Source organism: Dromaius novaehollandiae, chromosome W, assembly GCF_036370855.1.
Source record: "Dromaius novaehollandiae isolate bDroNov1 chromosome W, bDroNov1.hap1, whole genome shotgun sequence".
NCBI lineage: Eukaryota > Metazoa > Chordata > Aves > Casuariiformes > Dromaiidae > Dromaius > Dromaius novaehollandiae.
The window spans coordinates 54,663,114-54,685,379 of record NC_088130.1 but is presented as its reverse complement, the minus strand read 5'-3'; the positions used below and the strand labels follow the sequence as shown (position 1 = coordinate 54,685,379).

The 22,266-nt window shown below is 38.9% G+C and overlaps 1 long non-coding RNA gene across 2 annotated transcripts in view; it reads right to left on the bottom strand.

The window, feature by feature from the left end:
- Positions 1-3,563: 3,563 nt before the first annotated feature.
- Positions 3,564-22,266, bottom strand: part of LOC112992467 (uncharacterized) — a 35,646-nt gene continuing 16,943 nt past the window's right edge. Inside the window, exons 4-5 of one of the 2 annotated variants that reach the window (XR_003261535.2) lie at positions 15,476-15,598; positions 3,564-5,352 (exon numbers count right to left, since the gene is read on the bottom strand). This is a non-coding gene — a long non-coding RNA (uncharacterized LOC112992467). The remainder of the gene's footprint in view (positions 5,353-15,475; positions 15,599-22,266) is intronic. The other variant, XR_003261536.2, reaches the window with a different exon arrangement.

The window sequence follows — 22,266 nt, the reverse complement described above, 5'->3', positions numbered from 1 at the left end:
GAAAAAGAAATAAAAATAAGATGGATTTCTGAAAAGACTGTGCACACATTGGTAAGAATAAACATACAAATAAAACATGCGACCTCAAGTAACAGTTGCAATATGTCTGAGGGTTTTTTTCTCTAAGCATTCAAAATTTATCAGTTTCACATGAAGACATGTATTATATAGAAAATACAGGCAAATATGAACAAGTTCAGTAGCAAACAGTACAAGAAGATACAGTGTTCATTATTCAGTGGAGAGTTAAAGTTATTTGGTAAGGCCTTCTCTAGCAACACAAAATTTTTGCTTGAAAGAATGCAGCTGCCCCAGTGCCTCCCATAAACCTGCTAAGAAAATCAGGAAACTCAGAAGTGCAGTTTTTCCCAACCAAAAAGCAACAATAAAAGCCATTCTGTACACTTTATTGTTGATGTGTATTTCAAATCTTAAACTCAAACTACTACAAAAAATTATATCCACGACAAATGAAATCCCAAGTCTAATAGTAAGAAGGCCTAATAAATATACCAAAATCAGGATATTATTGGTTGTCTGAAAAATATAGTGCTTACATCTAAGGATGGAGAAGTGCAACACAGGCAGCTATATACCTGTGAGACTGGCTTTCTACTGCGCTCTAGAAAAAAATTTAAGAAATAATAAACAAGTCAGGGAAGTAATGATAATATGGGACAATATGCAGCAGGAGTATATCATTGCAGATGGTCTCGATAGCTTTCTTCAGTAACTTCCTAGACAAAACAAGTATAATACACCTCAGAAGGCTCTTCCCTCCTAGATGGGTATCTGCCAATCACAATACAAGCAATTCCTTGCCAAAGGGCCCATGTGCATTAACTGACGACGTTGCAAACTGGAAGACATATATTCTTGTGAGCTAGTCAGCCAGGTGAGGGGAATACAGGGTATTTCAGCCCATGAAGGAGCCTAAACAGTTTGTGCTGCCTTTCAGCATTCAAGCCAAAGAAATGGGAGCTAGGAAAATGATAATGAGATAGGAAACATGGCAGGATGTTAGGATGTTTGCAACATGAAGCGCAAGAAGGAAAGGCAATGTGCTTGCAAGAGGGAGGAGGCAAGGGACATGGTGGCAGATCTGGGAGTGGAAATAGAGTGACATAACAGGCTGGTGTCCAAAAAGTGGGCAGACGTACCACGCGATGTGGTACGTAATTTGATCCTGTCATATGCTACTATGGGTATTGGGGGGTTATAACGGCCCACCCTCTCATTTCTTCCGAGTGTTCCAGTTTTATTTGCTTTATGATTGCAAACACAACGAGTCTACCTAGCTCCTAGCGCATACTTCTAGGAAACTTTCTGACAGGAACTAACTGTAGAGGAGCTGGATTCCACTAGTTTTATCTTCTACTCTGCTAGATGCTTCCCCGTTCCCCAAAAGGTATCCTGGAACTCTTGGGTTTGCTCCTCTTCATGAGGCTGAAGGTGTAGTACATTTTTAACTGTAAATTTTTTATCATTATTTTTCTGTTCTTTTCTCACATGTTATTTAGGTATGTGTATTACAGAGGTTAAGCCTTTCACTGTATGCTGCGTTCCTCTTGTTTCTGTTCCAGTTTAGATGACTTTTTTTCAAGTGTGTTTATAGCAAGATGCTCTTTTGTATTACTCTCCAGTTTTCATCCCGATCATCCGCTTGTCTTCCATTGCAGCATTGTCCTTTTTCCTCCTGCGGCTTCTGCTGCCGGGGGGAGCAGTCTCCCCCTTTGGACCTTTGTAGCCCCTGCTGAGTGCTGCCAGGCTCTGGCAACGCAGGGTATTCCTTTGCATTTCTTGTGTCTTTTCCTGCATGACAAGCATCCTTCTGGCTTTGGTTTTTTGCCACCAATTATGTAGCTCCATTTACTGCGCTGACCTCTGATTTTTTTTTAACGTTTTTTTTACCTGTGTCTCATCTTTTCTGTCTTAAATATAATTTGATTTTCCAATATTTTAATGTGGTAACTTTGCCCCCCCACCCCCCCATATATGCTAGTATGTAATATATGACTTAAATTGCTTGCCAGATTCTAAGAGCCTTACAGACACTGGGTTTTGATATCTTAATAGGCTCTCTCTGAGGCTTTTTTATTATTATTATAAATTTAGCTCATCTGGTATTTCACCAGAGTTTCTGCCCCAAAGTTTAGTCTCCATCTCTGCAAATGGCCTGCTACAGAAATGATAGGCAAGCTGCTTAAAGATTATATGTACAAAGATGTTCAAGACCCTGAGTCCTTTTGCAAAATGTTTATATATCTAGCCTTACTTGCTTATCCTTTATTTGTTATTTGGAGCGTAAACTCCACAGGAAAGGAATCCTCTCTCCACATATATATTCCTAGAGTACTGACTGCATTGAAATCCTGCTCTTGGCTACGGGGCTTCTGCGCACTAGTGCTATATAGAAGTTAGCATAAGTGAACCATTTATATATGAAGCTACTTCTTCCCTAGCAGAAAAGGCATGTATTTAACATACATCAATTACTGGATGAGTGATAATTTTGAACAAAAATAGTTTTAATTCATACAAAACAACAGGAGACCAAAAATAGATATTAAAGAAGTTTTTTTTTTTTTTTGGCTTTCAACTGGTCTACTGGATAGATCAAAACAAGTGAAATTTTAAGTGCCTCCAAAACCCCAGAGAAAAACCAGGGAAATCCCTGACACTGTCCTGTAATTTGGCATATGCTGAGTAATAATTAAAGTAAGCATTTGTACGTTGTCAAGATGGTTGTGTAGGAGATAAAGGTTCAGGACATCAATAATGTACAGCATTATCCCTTTTAACTCAAATGCTATAGAAATACTGTAAGCATGTAGTAAAAAGATACAGACTTCAGTCTGTAACTAAAATGCAAAAGCTACTGAATAGAGGCTGCCAGCCTTACTGCCTTCATAATGAAATTGGAGCTGTCTTCAAGCAAGCTATAACATGATAAGGAGTAAAAATTCAATGTCAGTAATATAATTGGGTATCATATATCAGTGTTTCTTAGTGACAAGCCAGTAATGTTCAGTGAAGGCCATGCTGAAAATGGAGTAATAAGTAGCAGCAGAGAATATTTTCACTGAATAGTTGCACTCCAGATCTTTCCCTCTTTGAAAAAATGTAAATGTCAAAAAGCTTGGCTTCTCTAGATTGAAAACATGAATCACTGGGTTGTTCTGTTTTGTTTTTAACAGTGTGGGTATAATTCAGTTGTGGCAGTGTTCATTAAAAAACAACAAACAAAACTTTCTTCAAAATACCTTTGTTGTCTTAGTTATCCAGCTAGCTTGTGTGACCTGTCAGGGAGGCTGGTGTCAGCCCCTGAGATCTCCTCCAGGTAAAATCTTGTGATGCGCTCACAGTGTTGGATGTGTGTATTTATATATATGCCATCACTTGAAGGGGAAAAATGGGTCTCTCCCATGTTCAAGCTATGTTGTCTGAGATATTTTCACAAACCTTCTCCCTCAAAGTTCAACCCTTTCCTGAAAGCAGGTAAACCTTTTGCATTTCAGCATCCTTAGGGGAATGAATTCAGTCAAATGATATAACCAAAAAGATCCAAGGAATATCAAAGATTACAGTATTAAGACTACTATTACCATGATATTCTATGTTAACACTTCTGTAATCTTATAATTCTTTATTCATTGCCCAAAAGACAAAAACTCTTTGTGAATTAACATATTCTAACAGCAACTTGGAAATATCAGAATCAAATTGTCACCTGCTATTCACAGAGGCAGTTTTATAATTGAAACTCTCACCCTGCGTTGTCAGAACTTCTGGGAAAATCCATCTTCTGGAATTTTTCATGCCTGATGTACTTTGCTTTCAAGGGAGATCACTTCAGCTTTTCTTTTTCCTCTATGATCAAAGTGTTAGTGAGATGCACGCTTTTGCTGCTTGCAAAATAGTTACCTTTTGTGATAGGGGAGCATAAGCATAAAATAATTGGACTTCGAAAGTTCAAAGATGAGTCTTGTCTTGTCAGAAAAAATGCTTAATATATGCGCACAACATTTACTTGAATAGTTTTTTTCCAGTGTGTAAACATGCATCTAAGATCTGGCAGAAGAGCTTAGCCTCTAAAAAAAGCTGCATTTTGCATTAGTGACAAAGCTCGTGACGCTTGAAAGTAGAAGATAATGTAGCAGACAATTAATATACATTAACAGTAAAGCCAATAAGTATCCCTAGAACAGAAAATACGTATCCGTGTTGATTCAATCAACCCATTTACTTCACTACCAAAGTCACAATATCTCCTCAGCTTTCTCAAGGGTGTTGAGTCATTAAACTTGGCAGAGCTATGATTCTGTCTCAACAAACCATTGAAGATTTTATCTGGAGTGGAAAACTAACCACAACAAACAGTTTCTTTCTATCAAGAGCCCTTCCCAAATAACATATTTTTAGACTAAGCCTCTGGGTCAGTCTCCTTGCATTGACAACACTTCCACTCAGAAGAGATAAAATCCTGATGTCGTTCAGAGAGCATCCAAATATCCAAAACTGACTAGATTTGTAAATTCTGGTAGAGAAATGGCTTCTTCTTCTGACTCTTGAAAACAAAACAGAAACAACCCCATAAAGTACCATTAGGTGAAATGACAGCCTTGTACCACACTATGGAACTGACGCCCACTCCAAGGCCAGGCTCGGGGTGGGTTGACACAGGTGGGTGCAGACAGTGCGGATCTATTTCACACCCCCGCTCTGGGCACAAACCAGATCTGGTCGGGAAAACCTGAATTCACATAAACATGCCACCAAGCCCAAGGTAATGTACCTTGTCTCCTGCACAACTTTGTAGTTCAGGTGCAGCGGTGCCCTAATACCGCTGTACAGCTTCTGCGCAGGAGCCAGCTTCCAGCTGTGCAGGCCAGCGCGGGCGCAGAACGGGCGCGCGGTGCCTGCGGCGGCTGCTGGAGGTGTGCCACCACGCTCGCCCCGCGCTGCCTAGTTAAAGCAGGGTGACAGAAATTTCTGTACAGGCTCAGGCAACAGAACCCAAATCGAGCAGGGGTGAACACTTCAGGGGCAAGCACAAAAAATCTGAAGTTGGCATTTCTAGAGCAATGGGCCCATGAGAAAAGTTTCTTCCTAACCTCATTAGCTCAGCCAGCGAGATGTGAGGGATTGCACTCCCTGCAGCGCTTGTGACTAGGCATCTCAATCAGCGCACCCAGCACGGCTTGCGACTTCGGGCTGATTCTGACACACAGGTGGTGACTACCTGTAACTTGCTTTCCCTTCCCCCATTCTTAACAGTTCTTTGTCATCCTCTTCTGCGCTGCAGGTAGCGGGAGAGGAGAGAGGGGTGAGAGGGAGGAACTCTTCACAGACCTGCAAAGCAAAGGATATTTGCAGATCAAAATGGACTTTCCATTTTGAAAAGCCATCCGAAAGGAGAGCGGAAGGTGGAAAGGCAGAGCTAGTAGGTCTTTAAAATCTTTCCATGGCAGTTGTGTGATATGCCTAGAAAACCAACATTTAACTGTTAGAACATCCTTTTTCTCTTCACTGACAATTTCCTTTTGGGAAAATCATTTGTGATTTTTTTTTTTTTTTTTTTTTTTTGGTGCATAATAGGCTACCTAGGGTCAGCAGCAAAAAATGCAAATATAAGTGTGATGTAGTATGTGTGGTATCTACCTGGGAAGGAAAAATAAATGAAGTGTATACCATTTAAAGGGGCATTAGCTTGCTACATAAACAGCACAAGCAAACTCTTTGTTATCTCATAAGAATTACGTTCTGCCATTCACAGAGTTAACTGTGGTTAAACAGATGAAGGGATGATGTTGCATACGAGATAATAAATTTAGCATTTTACCTGCTAATCACATCCTGTTAAAATTATTTTCTCTAAATCAATTTCTGGAGATCCTATTAATGTTCTTTCCAAGATTTAACTAATTTTGAACTAGCCAGTAACACAGTAGAAATCCTGCTGCCTTTGCACAAATCTTTGCTGTCTGTGGTGGGGCTGCACAGGTGCGGTACATTGACACACGGGTGTGCATGGCAAATCCAGTGCTTGCAGGAAGTCTCGGTATTTAAACATTGGACATGCTCAGGAATAACAGCAATTTCTTTGCTCAGTCATACCTACAGCTATGTGTAAAACCCTGGCTGCACTCCCTTATACCTGAAAATGTTTTAACTAACACTGATATAGTACTCAGAATTCATCTTAAGCATACAGAAGCTGTAGTTTTACTACACACTGAAAAGTAGAGTATGTGCTTTTCATGACTATGTTGTGGTGTGGCTGTTCAATCTAGTATTTCAGGTATATTTTTAAAGACACCTAAATATCCCATTTTCAAAATTCATTTCTTAGACATTTAGAATCTGTCTTGTCTAATCTACTGGGGCTTCTTTCAGAGCCAAAGAGAAAATTTGCAGGGTGAGGAAGGAAGAGGGGAGATCTGTCTGGCTGAAACTGAAAATGAAATTTTCCTGATTTCTTACAAAATGGAACATTTCCAAACAACAATTTCATCTTGAATCAGTGTGAAATGCTTTTCACATCCACAACCTTAGTGATTCATTTAATCGCCTCTCTACTTAGCCCTTTTTATAAAACATTGTGTTTTTTCTTTTTTTTTTTATTTGGATCAATTCGTAAATATATGCTGTTACTTCAAACTAAAAAATTGAAAATGTTCCCTTAGACGTGTTGAAAAGAGATGTTTCATTTGCAACAATTTCAAATTTTTCTCCATGTCTCCTTTTCTAATCAAAATCATTTATTTGAAATTCATCTTGCTTTCATCAATAGTTTCAGTCCCATGAACACTATTTTTGATGAATTCATGGTCAAAAGTGAATTAAAAAGGCTCATCTGTAGTTAAGAATCCAGGTTTCTCTAGGAGATCAAGGTGTTCTTGGTGGGATGTCATGTAAGGCACGTTTACCTCTGAGCCCGTTATTGAGAAGAGTTGATGAGAAGAGTTGAAAAGAGTTTGAAATATTTCAGATTGCTCAGTCCTGAAGAGCTGCATTCTGTCAGACCTCTAATGTTAGCTCTGTTTGTAGATGTCTTTGGTTATACATTTAAATCTCTTTGAAAGACATTTGTCATAAAAATAGAAGTGTAGCTTGGCAAATGGTATCTCTACAATTAATGTGTTGATGGTTGTTTACACACTACACAACTATACTAAAAATGATACAAGATCATGACATGCCTTTGTAATTATCAAATCCTGTGAAAACTTAAAAACCTTGACCCTGATTAACCCTGACTTCAGTGGTGTATTTTAGAAAGATATCGTTCTCATTTATGCTGTTGTCTACAATGAGGTTAAACTGGTGAAAAATCTGTGTGGTTTATATAGGCCCAGCTCTCCAGTCTGTAAGACTCCTAATGGGATTCCTAAACACCTCTAGTCTCTATTTTACTGGCCTCCAGGCATCTGGCCTTAAACTTCCATTACAAAACTTCGCAATTAAAATACACTTTCCATATATCAGGCCCTGAGAGAGACTCAGCTGTTAATTCTACCTGGCTTTCGCAAGCTGAGGTTTGGAACAATTACTGAGATTTCATTCAGAACCTACTAACTACTTTAACAACAAGGCGGTTATATCAGATAATGGTATTCACATTATTTTGTGAAGCAATAATCAGATACTTGAGTGGCTACAATATGAGCTCAAACACTGACGCTTGATTTGTTTATTGCCTCATACAACAAAAATAGTAAGCAGGTTGTTTTTCTATTTTCTCCAAGTTATTTTGGATTAAAATGATAAATCCTGTTTTATCTTAACTAAAAGCCTAAGTACTGCTCTACTAATACGAGACTATTTGGGGTGTTCAGCAAGCTGATAACACATTTGTCATTGTTTAAGTGATGACAAGATTATTACTTTTCTATCTAAAACTGATACATCATTGGATGTCCTTGTTTCTGTTTCCTCAGTTGCTGTTAGCAAGTTGTACAAGTCGGAGAAATAGGTCTCTAGCAAATCATCAGCAGTTCTGTAGCGCTCACCATTTTCCTGCCCAAGTCTGGGCTTTGGTATTTCAGTATCTGATGCTATTGTCATCTCTCTGTCTACATGTGGAATGTCAGGACAAAGCATGGTCTCAATTTTTTTCTGTACCATATGGTTATGAGTCCGTGTGTGTCTCTTGTCCTCTGCTAGTGTAAACTAGCCATTCATTACATTGCTAAGAACAAAGAATTAAGAATAAAGACTGATAAGGAGGACCCCAAGGATCTATAAAGTAAAAGTGTGTGACTCTCTTAGCAATGAATCAAGAGATATGAAAAAATCCAGGAAGAATAGAATGGGCAAATTAGACAAAAGTCTAGAATAGATTGAATAGTAACATCTCATTTGAGTGCCATTGGCCATTCCTAAACATATAGCATTGAAATAAGGGATTCCCTGGTATCCCTTGTGTGCCCACGTTATGCTGAACTGTATGAGTCACAAGGCGAGCATATCCAAGGTCCTAGACTTTTGATTAATTTACATGCAAGGCTAGCATTTTTACAGTCCTAATGTATTTTTCTACTGTTCTCAGATAGTTATTCCTTAAGCCAAACACTTTCCGGTTTGGAGCTTTTACAGTAATACGTTGATTAGAGTTTATATGGCCCTCTCTGTTGCTTGGAGACAAATGCTTACAGAATACACTTGCAGGATTTTTCTGTTCCTCAGTTATGCCTCCCTAGCCTGTCTCCTTTTATTCCTGTTCAAGCATTTCTGGAGGCAGTTTGGAAGGACCAAAGAATCGAGGGTGCTGCTCAGCCGCGGCTCCCCCTCTCCAGCATCCCCGGGCTCGCTCCAGCCTGCTCTGACACCACGGGGAGGCACAAGATGCTTGAGGTTTCCACCCGACGCTTCCCTGTGCTTACAGGGTCATGCAGGATCACATCCAGAAGGTGCAGTGCTTTAGTTCCTCCTTCCTAGGTAATTAACCCTCCTTCTGCTACAGGAGGAACTGCTACTGCGAGAAATGCACTTTCCCCACCGAGGCATATTACCCTAATATTGAAGGATCACACTCTGGATATGGGATAATAGTGATTACCAAGGTTTAGTTTTTAAAATCATTTCCCCAGTCCCCAGTGGGCTAGCCTGATTTGGGCACTTCAACATGTTGAACACATGCTTGGGCACGTGGTGAGAGTGAGATGAAGCAGTAGTGTAGATCATTATGCGGAGAAAGGTTTAGTATTATATTCGAGTTCAGAGAAGGAATTTTAGACTAATCCATGGATTAGTTTTACAAAGAGAGTTGTTGGCTTGTTACAGTGTTCATATTGCTGAAATGTGTTTTATTCTAGAGCAAATACTCTCTTGGATTTTATAGCCAAAATGTGATTCGTTCCATGGTGAATTAAATGCAAACTAAAAAAAGTAAAGGGCGGGCTGTATCACATATCCACATACCTTCTACAGCTTTAAACATAAGACAGATACGTGCCAGCAATGAAAATTAATGCTTTCTTGCTTTTTTCTTCTGATGCAAAAGTCTCTCCAGCTACCCTTGCAGCTTTCACTCAGAACAGTTGATTAGTTTATTTGTGTTTGTGTATGATGATGTCATCAGTTTAATGATGCCTGTTCTCATAATAAGCAGCACTTGTTGTCCCTCTGATCTACCCTTCTTCCCAGGACTATGAATACGCAAACCCAATCTTGTTATATTAGGTAACTGGAGTAATTTGCTCCAGTGTGGCTGTGTAGCTGAGAAGCAATACACAAGGAGAAACAGATATGACCAGAACTGCATGTAAGCTAGAGTGCAAAATAATATGAAAGATTCAAGCAGGATCCACAATGAAAGAAAATTATGCCCCTTGCTATAACTCCAAAAATTTCTTAGAACTTTACTCCTAACATATACAAATATGAACATAAATATTATAGAAACACAAATGGATATTAGTGTTTCAAACTTCTGGAAAGAAAATATACAAGCTGACGCTCTTCTGGAAGATTTCAAGACAGCTTCAAAACATTCAGACAATACATTATCTTAAGCACTTCAAAAAGACTTCTTCTGGTGTGCAACATGGATTCTCAGGACCTGTGAAGGACCGTGAGACTAAATTTTTAAATAACACAGCAATAGAGAATTGCATTTCATTCTGCAGTTTCATTGCCATTTATTGTTCCTAGAAGAACTGTTAAGGAAATATGTTGATGCTTATCTTTAGTGCTGACTACCTGATGGAAAAGACACTTCTTTGGGAGTCTGTGAGAGGGTTTACACTCCCTGAGAGCTAATAAGTGAAACTGGCCCAGTTCCATCTATACTGCTGCAGATGTAGCTCCTTTGAGGGAGTTCCACAGGCCATAGCATCAAAACAGCACACATGTATTTTTGCAAGTCCATTAGCTATGTTAGCATTTCACAGCAGTGATGGACTGTTGTGACAAACTCTTTAGGAGGCCTCTGCCTCTCAGGGGAGTTAAATGCTCTCCATCAGCGCCTTTACTCCTCTGCTCGCAGCCAGAGGCTGGCTGCACGACAGCGGAGTCAAAGGCAGTACCTGACGTGCAGGGCCCAGACCTAGCTTTCATTCCGCCTTACTTCTGGTACCTGCTACTCCTGACCAGTATTACCAAGATAGCACAGCCTGACTCTAGTTTTCTCTACTGAGACTGTAGAGGTTATAAAATTTCCCTCCAGGAAGAAAGCAAAATCTGGTGCTTAATCTTACTTGCACTCCTCATCATCCGATGGGCAGCTATTCTGTTGTCCCTGCAACGAGTCAGACCCTGACACCTATTGCACAGCAGTGACCATATGACACATGACAGTGAGTCAAATGTACATAACTCCAAAAGAACCAATGAACCATCACACGCACATTGCAGCAAATTCTGTCTTCCAAAGTTATATGCAAATCCCACTCATTTTAGCGCAGTAAAAAGAGATTTTGGAGTAGTCTCTGCTTATAAATATTTCTGCGTGCAAAAAATTACTCTACTGATCTCTGTAGTGTCTCTTGTGCCTGAAACGCATCAATTGTTTACTGCATAAAGACATGCCATGTGCCTTTAGGTTATGCAGTGAAGCTAGTGATAATCATTACCACCCATTTCTCAAGGGCTTGTTTTACCGTGTGCGGTCATCTGAGCTGCTGGAGGAGAAGACCCTTCTATAATACTGTTGTCATCAGGATGAAAGAGAGAGAGAGGAGAGATGCCAAACTGTGGGTTGTAATATATTCAAAAATCCTAGCAATGCATTGCTTAGCAATACCCTAAGTGCTTTACCTTGCTACCAGCTTGAAAATTTCCTTCTTCCAGCAACATGTCAAAATATTAATTTCTCAGAATTCAGATATTTTGCCATGTAGCAGGAGTAAAGCCAAAGGACTGACAAGTATGAGTTTAAATAACAGACTGTAGGAGTCATTTCTATTGATTGCAAGAACCTTTCAGGAGCCCTCTTTTAATTAGTGCTGCAGTTGCTCCACAGCCCTGAGAATTGTTACAGCAATATTTACTGCTGCAACTGAATAGAAAACATTTGTAGTGGAGAAATACACGTGCCATGGCTGATCTTGCACTACTTTGTATGACTATAAGTATCACTTAAGCATGTGCAAACTCTCTTGAGATAAATGTGTTCCTGAGTCAAGAAAACAACCATCTGGAAGGTGCAATTCTGTGCCACTGATATGCTAGCATGTCCTTTGTGAAGTTGTTTCAAAATATTTTTTGGAAAAAAAGTAAAAGACTGTTCTGATATGCATACTATTAAAAAAACAAAACAAACAACAAAAAAATTTCCACCATACACCATAATCAGTAATATTCTCCTGGTAATTGTAACACTAGTATAATTGGCATATATAGGCTGAATTTCCCTCTGAATTTTCAATAACTGGAGAAGAGTTTAAAATTTAATCTTTGAAGCTGAAATGCTGTTTTTTATTCAGGTCTTGCTTGAAATTCTCTCTTCTGCTTTCACATTCTCATAGTATTTTCTTTAGAAATATTATACATTCAAAATTAGTCTGGGGCTAAATTTTTCCATGGCTGCACGCATACAGTTGTCGTATATTCAGGTAAGAACTAATCTGGACATTGCAAGGCCAGAATTTAGCTTTATCATCGGGACTGCAAAGTTTAGGCAAGATTTGTGTTTTAGATGTAAATAAGGAGCAACTATTCAGATTAATGGAGGTACTGGGTGTGAAACGGCCACATATATGATGATATGAAACTATTCCTTTATATAGTTCCCATCACATATGTGAATTACAGCCTTCTGATACACTAGTTCAAATCTAAAATAATTATAATGGCATCAATAACTCTATTCTGGATTATGTCCATGGGAACATAGGAAACACCTCTGTTCTATATTTTAAATGGCACCAGGAACTTTATTACAACGAAAACTGATGAATTTGGGGGTAAAATTCACTGTTTTGCCGTTTCTTAGTATGTGTGGAATGATGCATTTTTCCCTATCTTTATTTTTTTAAAAAATATTTTTGAGATAACTTTTTTTGTGAAGAAATGTTTATCTTCAGTTTTAGAAATGCAGATAAAAGCTACTTGACTGACAGCTGTTGAAAAATAAAAAGTGATTGGTTTTATTTTTAATGAAAACCAAAAGTTTTCCAAAAAATACTTTTTTTTTCTGGAAGACTGAGGAAAAGAAACATTTCCTAATACACTCCAGTTCTTATAATTGCAGTCCTTTCCCTATACTACTACTGCTACCCACACTTAAAAAGCACCCATTGCTGTCATCAGGAACTAAAAGTTATTATAATAATAAAGCAATAATCCTTTATAATTAATCTCATCATTAGACTGTTGTTAATCTGCAACGCCAACTTCACCTCTTATTTCTGAGGTACACTTTATCCCGGATAGAAGGTTGTAATCTCTGCAGGTTAAGACAGATTTCTATTGTATAATGAAACAGCATAGGAACAATTAAAGGCAAGAGCTCACGTTATTCACAGTTAGGAAAGTAACACTGAACTTGGGTTAGGAAATACGAATATCTAAGCTGAACTGTCTTCAGTGGATATTCAGGATCATATCGGCTATACAAGGTACACGGAATTAGTTTACTAGTCAGTGAAAAAGTTATTGTCACTGTTTTCCTGAAAGAAATAACTGTTTTAAAGAAAGCATATATGGGAGCCAAAAGACTTGTGAAACAGTAAGTCAAAGTTAAATGCACCAAAGTTTTTGGTTAACCTGCTAGAGGTGTTGGACATTTGAAAAGAAACTCTTTCTACTATTAAGTAGTAGAAATAGATACTATAACAGTGTATTGCCTGTTATCCCAGCTCAAAGGACACAGAGGCATGCATTGTCCCTCCATCCTCTTCCACTGACTGTCTTTCGCCAACTTTTTTCAAAGTATGTATTTAGCATCTCTTTTAAGACATGTTGTTTCATTGCACTGAAAAGTAATAGTTTATCTATCCACTCAAGTGAGAAATTTGTCTTGACAGCTGAATTTTGTACGAGTTGTAATGGAGAATTGTACGGATTTAGTTCAAAAAGGAAGCTACAGAGCAAGAAAGCCGTGCTCAGCAATGATGTAAGAGGACTGTTTATTACTAAGCATCTAGAAATACACCAGATACTGCAGAGATTGGTTGGAAAATGGTTCTTGGTTTTTACCAGAATTTTTTTGGCAAAAAATATTCTTTTACCAAAAGAGGAAGAAGGAGAAAAGGAAAATTTCTAAATTTCAGCAAAAAACGCTTTTAGTATCTTTAGTACAGTACAAGATGTTTCATCTAATAAGGAAACCTTCATTTTCAAAAACTGCAAAATGTAACTGGCATTTTTAACTAAATCCAAATAAGACAATATCCTTTTAAAAGTAACAAACAGTCCAAACAGATACACAAAATAATTCATTAATAATTCAAATAATACATATATATATATCAAATATATCAAAAAAAACAGTAATTCCAATCAGAAGAGAATGAGATAATGTTTTAATATGTTTTCATTCCCCTCATGCAATGTGTGACTTTGTCTTCCCTATTGCACGCCATCTGAACCTTGCCTCCCTAGGGAAATGAGTTACTTTATCTTAGATTTCTCTATGATGTTTGTTACCATACCGAGTACCCTACAAACGCCGAGGAGTTTGCCTTCTCAGCTCCTTGGTACAGTATTTCTCCACAGTATTTTGTAAAATAAATATTTAGCCCAGAATTTACAGAAGCAACCTCTAAGCCGAGTGTCTCATTGAGTGTGTACCTCCCCTGAGATGTTCAAGACCTGTCTCATAACTACCACTCAACACAACTTCTGCTGGCTTCAGCTGTACAGAGTTGTCAGCCTCTATGAAAATCAGCCCAAGCTGATTCAAGCTGAGGATCCAGAAAACAAGGAACCTACAATTAGTGGTCCCGTGTGGTTGTTTTCTTAGTATAAAATGAAAATCCACAAAGCTGCAGCCTAGAAGCAACTTCCACCACAGTCTGCACTAATCCTGACTTTACTAAGCTTACGGCTATCTGTTTAAATTCTTATTGTTAACCTCATCCTTTGAAATTATGCATGTGGTTCTTTCTTTTATATATACACCAGCTTCACAGTGAAAATAGTAGTACAATCTCTTCCAAAGGACAGGGTGTGCCAGTCAAGTTGAATTCTTTACATATGTGCCCTAGTAAATGTCAGTATGCAAGTCTTTTAATGTGTGACACTAAGATGATGCCAGGAAAACTCAGAGGGCTGCTGTGATTAACAGCTATTTTTAACTGGTTATATGAACAAAAATCAATAAATATATTTTAATACAGAATTTTTCTACAATAATCCAAGACAAAGAGTTGGAAAAGTTGCATTTTCTGTTAGAGGAATAATTAGATTGTATCTAGGCTGTGGAAGATATCACTTCCATAGCAAATGTACTTGATTGTAAGAGATTATAAATGAAAGCATTTTCTCATGGGACAGGTCTGGCTCCTGTAGAGAAGTTTATTTTCATGTCCTTTTTTTTTGAAGATTCATTACACTATCCTATGTATTTTACCTGAGTCTTAGCACTTTTGGGCTTCTAGGAGTAAGTGGTTGCTTGAACCGGCACCTATGCTAGGTCTTGTGTTCACCCCTTATGTTGCTGTGCTGGAGGCAACGAGCCCACCCAGTGCCCTGCAGGTTAGTACAGAAAAGCACTTCAGTGGCCCTGTGCAAGCCAGGCCGGGTCCAGGAGAATTGTCATTAAACCAGGGCTAATAACCACCAGGAATCACCAAAGATGCCTTCAAATCTCCACGCACTGTTATAGGGAATTTAAGCTCTTAACTGTAGGTGTTGTGAATCAAGTGATCAAAGCAGTGAAAAGAAGGTGATTTATGTGTTCTTTTGCGTCTAGCAGAAATGCTTTGTCCTCATATTCTATTACCCAGAAAATTATTTCAGAAATAATAATCTGAAGGTTAATGTTAGAAAAAAGTGGAATGTTGACAGAAATGTGAACATTTCAACTCACTGTTCTCCTTTCTAGAGCTGTTACTCAGCTCAAAGTAAACAGGGGTAAACAGTGCTTCGGAGGCACCGGAGGACCCCAAATGGGCAGGGACCAGTCTCACAGGCGAGAGTCCTCTCTTAATATCTGTAAACAAAGAAGGGAAGTGAAAGGCTGCACCAGACACCAATTCCACGCCACAGGTGTCATAGCTTAGGATACATCTGCTAGAGAAAAAATAAGCTTTGAAATTAAAGTGACTGTAAGACCACAGTTCATGCCTGGAAATTTACAGAAATGAAATCTTTGACAAATATGCCAATAGGCAAATGTCACCCTCACTACGGCTGCAGCCAGCAATGGTAGGGTGAAAGAGCTTGGGACAAGAAAAAGCAATGGTCGGTGTTGTCCCTTTTTGAGATAAAAACAGTGAAACAGTGAGGTGACCCCCTGGATGGGCTGAACAAGCTCATGTGCTGAAGATCAGCAGCAGCTGGGGGCTGCAGTGGTAATCATAGAAGCCCTTGGGAGGGAGGCATCAAGAGTGGTGGTGGATCTGAAGAGCAGTGGTACAAATAACCAAAATGGCCTTCTACTTAACAATATGTTTTCTAGAGCTTGATATATTGGTGGGATTAGAGATTGCCTGAGCTGAGAAGTATCTGAAATAATCAAAGAGGCCAGCTGTTTTCTTAGTCTCTCAGCCTACCTTTGACTGATTCTTGGACTGCTGCCTTGGACCTATGAGAAGGTTAGTAATCTTGTCTGCTGATGCCTTATTATGTAGATTTTTTTCTGATTTATTATCTTACTATGTTTCTTTAATTAAATTTACTTTTGTTTAAACATCTTTGACCTGTGGAGATACTCCTCATTGCTTTGTGCCTTTATTTCTTAGGTTTCTGAGAGGAAGGCTTAAAGCATGGGGTTTTTTAAAGCTTTAAGAAGAAATTGGTAGAACTTGTACTGGCTTCTTGTAATCATTAAGGAGCATAATCAAGTTATGATTGCTACTGCTTGGGCAACCATAAACTTCTAACTCATCTTTATCTTTCCTAACAAGATCTAAAGTTCAATTATTTCCTATACAGTGTAATAATTATAACTTTGCATTTTTAGGAAATTTTGCTATGTAGGACTTGCACAGGATATTCCTCTCTTAGTATTCTTTCTTAGAGAAGATCTGCATGGTTACAGCACATAGCGTTAGTGTGAACTGTATTTGACTTGGTAGTACTTTCCCCTGCATTTCTAAGTGCTTTTCCGGCTACGTGGTTTTGTGGTTGGCTCCAGCTCCACTGAAATCAGTGTAAAGGTTCTGTTACTAGTGGGAGTTGGTTTGGATCTTATCACATAGCCTAGAAACCAGTTAGTAAAATACAGATAAAAAATTCAGAGGTCTTTTGAAATAGCTGCACAGTATATACTAAATTAATCCATAGCTGAATTAATCTGTCAGGGAGATGGATTTCTTTCTGATAAAAGGGTTAAGTAATCCTTTTGCAAAACTATTGCACTGCTTTTTACAGAGATAACTTCTTTCACCTTTATATAAGTTTTCTTGGATCACTTGATCATCAGTTATATAAATTAAGCCTTAAAGCAGAGTTCTACAAAGTGCAAGTGTGTCTTGCTTGGATACCCAAACATAAAGTTTCAGTAACATATTGGGTGAAGGGGGTGAATTAAATTATGAAATAAAATGAAGCATTAATATGTTGGCAGTAGTAACGTCAGACAATGTTAAAAGCAATTAAAATGAACACTGTGTTTAGCCAGCCCATGTTGGAGAGTGTGTTTAAAGATACCAAAAGGCAGCATTGGGAATAACTATCCATTTGCAATAAACTCTCACTATTAACATCCTTGTTGTGAGGTGTAGCTTATTTTCCCCCCTGCCCTGCCAAAACAGTGTTGATGGAGGCAATGGGTATTCCCATAGGATGAGATCTGCTTTAGCTCAAGACCATGGAGGGGATTTCCTGCCCTACAGCATGTTATTCCAGCAGTAATTAATAGGTCTGTCTGTATATGTTTCCTGTAGTATCTGACTTCCACTGAAATATTTTCAGTAGCACCAATATATGAGGAGATATGTCGCAGAGCATAGTCATCAATGAGTGTATATCACACACACATGCACTGTGTTGCTTCTTGCATTGCTTTTTCAGTTTCAGAAGCAGATAGATCTAGACTTGTGTGTGTATACGTGAGAGGATGAGAAAAGGCTCAGTCCGTTATCTCCTAAGGCAGGAAAAATACCTGTTCTTGCAATGCTATGTTTGTCTTGGGAGGCAGAAAGCCCAGTCTAACATTGAGCCTGGGAGTACCAGGAACCCAGAGCCTGAAAAGGTAGTTGGAGCTATGGATGTAGGGATTTCAGTGAATGATGAGGCTTCATGAATGAAGGAGGTGGTTGAAGGCAGTGGGGACCAGACTGAAGGGAGATGGGAAGCCCGGAGGATATGGGGTGGGGAGAGGGACATGCACTAACAGCTGGGGATGAATGGTGACAATTGGTAAGATAAGTTGTAAGCCAACTGGAGCATAAGTATGTAGAAGAAGAAATAGTGAGAGGAGGTGAACAGACTGAGTGAGGCTAGGATTAAATGAATGAATGACACGGGAATAAGGGTTTTCTTTTACTAGCTTTTTGATGGCAAGGAACACTAACAGGATAAAGTGTTATATTCACAGAATAGTTGGGGTTGGCAGGGACCTCTGGAGATCATCTGGTCCAACTCCCTGCTCAAACAGTGTCACCTACAACAGGTTGCCAAGGACCATGTCCAGTTGCATTTTGAATATCTCCAAGGATGGAGACTCCGCAACCTCTCTGGGCAACCTGTTCCAGTGTTCAACCATCCTCATAGTAAAGAGGTGTTCCCAGCTCTCTCAGCTGGCTTCTCTCATTTCCTCACCAAATTTTTACCTTTCCTAGCAAAGCACTTCCCTTTGACCAGGCTGGGAAGGACTGCAGCTTTGTTGAATACCTGCACTTAATTCCACCAGGAACATCAAAGATCAGCAGAGAGGCCTTGCAATACAGCCTCTTCAGTTCAGTTTTACTTCGCACTGTTGTGAGTGTTCAGACACTATGCCAATGAGTGGCATAAGTAATTAGACAGATCAGAAGGTGGATGATAATGTGTAAAAGTAGATAGAAAATGGATTTCCTTGACATTGCTTGGAAGTCAGTCTTATTCAGGGTATTGCAAGGCTGTAGTTAGGTAGGATACGATACCACAAAGGAGACTGGGGCAAGCATACTCTTCATATTGGAAATAACTCATCAGGAGGAAGTCTCTGCACTACTCCAAGATCATCAGTCCCCATGCTAATGCAGCCTTTGGGTTGATTTTTTGGGGGGTTGATCTGACAGTTAGAGAAGGTGTGTAGATTTGGGACCCATACAGATTGTAGTACCAAGCTGCAATTAGGGGTTCATGCAGTGCCATAACTAAGAAGATATTATCCATCTTCCCTTACTCCCTGAGGTGGCTCAGGGTGAACTTTCTTTCTTCCACTACCACAGAAGTTCATGATTAAATAACAAAATTAACATCTTCAAGAAACATCTCTCTCAAAGTTTTTTCCTTTGGGGTCATTTCAGTTAGATGAAGCAGGCATTAGATGGAAAAGAAGATCTTTGTTTCTTCAGGACTCTTCCTCTGATTCAATTTCCTATTTGCTCTTCGTGGCTCTCTTGTACTTGAGATTGTCACAGAGAATTTTGTCTGTACAGGGCACTAAGTAGCGGGACCACAAGAATTTCTCACACATGATAAACATTTGCTAAATATATTTAAGATAGCAAGGCTGATGTTCCTACTGCTGTTCCCCTTCAAAAAAAAAAAAGGGGGGGGGTGGGGGAAGCATCCCTTGAAATTTATATCAAGAATCACCTTCAGATAGAACCTCTCTTAGCAATCAGTTGCAATGAAACAAGTTTAACACTTCTTCCCCACCCCACCATTTGGAGGTCACTTCTGTTAAGTAACGACAGTATTGCTATATTTATCCACTAGCTGACTAGTGAAAAGGAATTTTACTTAACTGTAATAAGACTAGAAATTCACAACTTAGAAGCTTCAATTCACAGGATCAGGGTTTTTTGTGTGGTTTTTCTTTTGTTTTGTTTATTTTTTCCTTGCATTGTCAATCCATGTGATATCTGAGTCTGACTTAGAGTGAACTTTTAATTTCTCCAGGGTGGGGTTTTTTCTGTCCTGTCAAAGGCCTTCGGGATTGATATCTTAAAATAAACTAAACAATCTCTGTTTTGTTTTTAACCAATTATAAAGACTTCATATAAATAACATCCAATAAAATCCCTAGTGCAACACATTGCAACAATCAGTAGAGTGCTTTCTTTTGCATACAACTTTCTGTCTATTCCACATGAGAACTTGCAGGTTTATTTACTGGATTTGTTGAATTAAAGACAGCTGTACTTTGTGCTCTGAACTTTACTGTTTATCTGTGTAGCAGTATTCAGTATAGGCACCTTTAAAGGAGAGATGTTAACTGTGCCACAGTATTCTTGATTGACAGTACTTGCAGTACAAAAGGCCTAGAATTTCTGACAATTATTAAAAAAAAAAAGTTTGCCTAATCTTAATCATATGATGATAAATCTGTTTTTCTATCACTTTTTCTTTTAAATCAGGAAAGATTACACTGATCTAGTTGTGAAAGACTGCTGCTATTGCTGTGTCTTGGAAATGACCACAGTGATAATAGTTTTCAACTGTATTGTGGCATTTTGAGGTTCATATCCCTGTGCTGAGCTCTCTGGCTGCAGCCCTGGAATTTCCATCTTGTCTCTGTTCCATGGAAATCCATCTCAGAATGGGGGGGGGGGAATGGTTAAACCCTGAAAACTACTGCTGCATCCAAAAATGGTTTATTGCCCAGTTTCAGTTTACAATGTGGTACAGTTTAAATGGCAAATATTTTGTCTTGTTAATGATAAATGTTAAGTGATCAGTTTTCAAGGTGCTTTAGAGGGTGCCTATGAATTTACTCTGCAGCCCTCACATGCTATTTTAGGGTTTTGTCTTTAACATTGTCTGTATTTTTTTGTCCTTTTCCAGTGTGTGTGTGTTTTTGTTTTTTTCTAATAATGTCAGCACAGTAAGAATAACTGCCTGTCATTACCAAGAGCTTCTTGCTTGCTTGGAACCTAACCAATTATAAAAGAAAACCACCTATCAAAACTACCATTCTCTTCTTTCTCCTTCCTCAAATAATATATTGATTGTAAGGGACTCCTCTAAAGAAAATAGTTCACAAAGAGTCGCATCATCCTCTCAGCCGCATGGGTGCAGTTCCCTCCTTTTGGAACTAGCCGTGTTTTCATGGCCTTTTAGAAATACATGGAAGGGAAAGGAACAGTCTTCTTTTGGTCCACAAGATAAGTCAGGTTATTCTCAAAGCCAAGTACCTTTTTTTTTTCCTCCTGAAAGAAGAGGTGCAAACATTATAGAAAAACTTATCCAACAGCTATGGTGATATCCTGAGGTTCAAAATACTCTTGTTCCATCCCCTGAATTGCTAATGACTTCTTCTGTGACCTTCAGCGACAAACTCATGATAGGGTCTAACTCGCTTGCATTTAGATGTTCTAGTTTAAGCAGTCATCAAGGGTGCCTGCATAGGTGCCAGACAGACATGTCCAGGGGGTGTTTTAAGACTAGCCCTCTCAAAGTCTGAATTCCCCCACTACAAGCGGGGATAAAGCACTCCGCTGCATCAGAAAGGTATCACGAGGATAAATGCATCGAAGAATGCAAGGCATTTGCACTTTGACATTACAGCTGTGTTAGTGTTGGAGACAGATCACGTTGTGGAGACTTCGCAACAAACGTGGTCAGAAAAGTTATTGTGTCAGGGTAGCTGTGTGACAGAAAATGGAGTTTGGATTGGCCTGTGATTCTGAAATTTCCTTAGGCATTTGTGATGACTGAAGATACAGAGGCTGTAAGAATGGTAATTACTGTCTTCAACTAGAGGAGGACTGAGGTATTTCTGTTCAGAGATAAGCTGAACTCTAAAAGGGAGAGGAATACATGCAGAACATTAAAAGGGAAAATGAAAGGCAGTGCCAACTGATTGTAAGCACTAATGAGGGTTTGCAACAACGAGCAATAAATGAGCAAGCTGAGTAGAAAGCAAGCTTTACTGTAAAGCAAACAACAGGTCTTCACTACCAAGACACATACGTCCCAGTGTAACAGCCTGACAGCAAAGGCTACTCTTAGAGGAATCTGGAGGGAATGTAATGTTTGAAGATTGCCTAGAAGTAAGCGCTCAAAGCTCACAGGTTGACTTAATCAAAGCAAGCCACCCATTAACTTTTCCCTTTTTTTTTTTTTTTCTTTTTTCTTTTTTTCTTCTCCTTTCCCCAGGGCTTTATATGTCACAGGAGCTTTCTTCTCTGGACAGAGAAGGGTTTTCTCTACACTTTTGTTAGCACTGGGTGATCCTATAACAAAAAATACAATCAAAAAGCCTTTTATACCTTGCTTTTAAACTAGTTCAAGTTTGTGGGGGGCTTTTGCGGGTTCTTTTTTTTTTTTTTTTTTTTTTTTTTTGGTGGTTTGTTTTGGGTTGGTTTGTTTCCTCCAACGTAAGGATGGAGTTTGTATTATATACTCTTGTGTTTATTCCTACTGCCCACCTTGTTTTAGCTCCTGAATCTTGATCCAGGGTTTCCCCTCATTACAGGCACTCCGAAGACCTATTCTGTAACGGTGAAGCAATGGGATACTAACTAGCAGCATCCTACCGTGAAACCCCGTATCTTTTCTGGA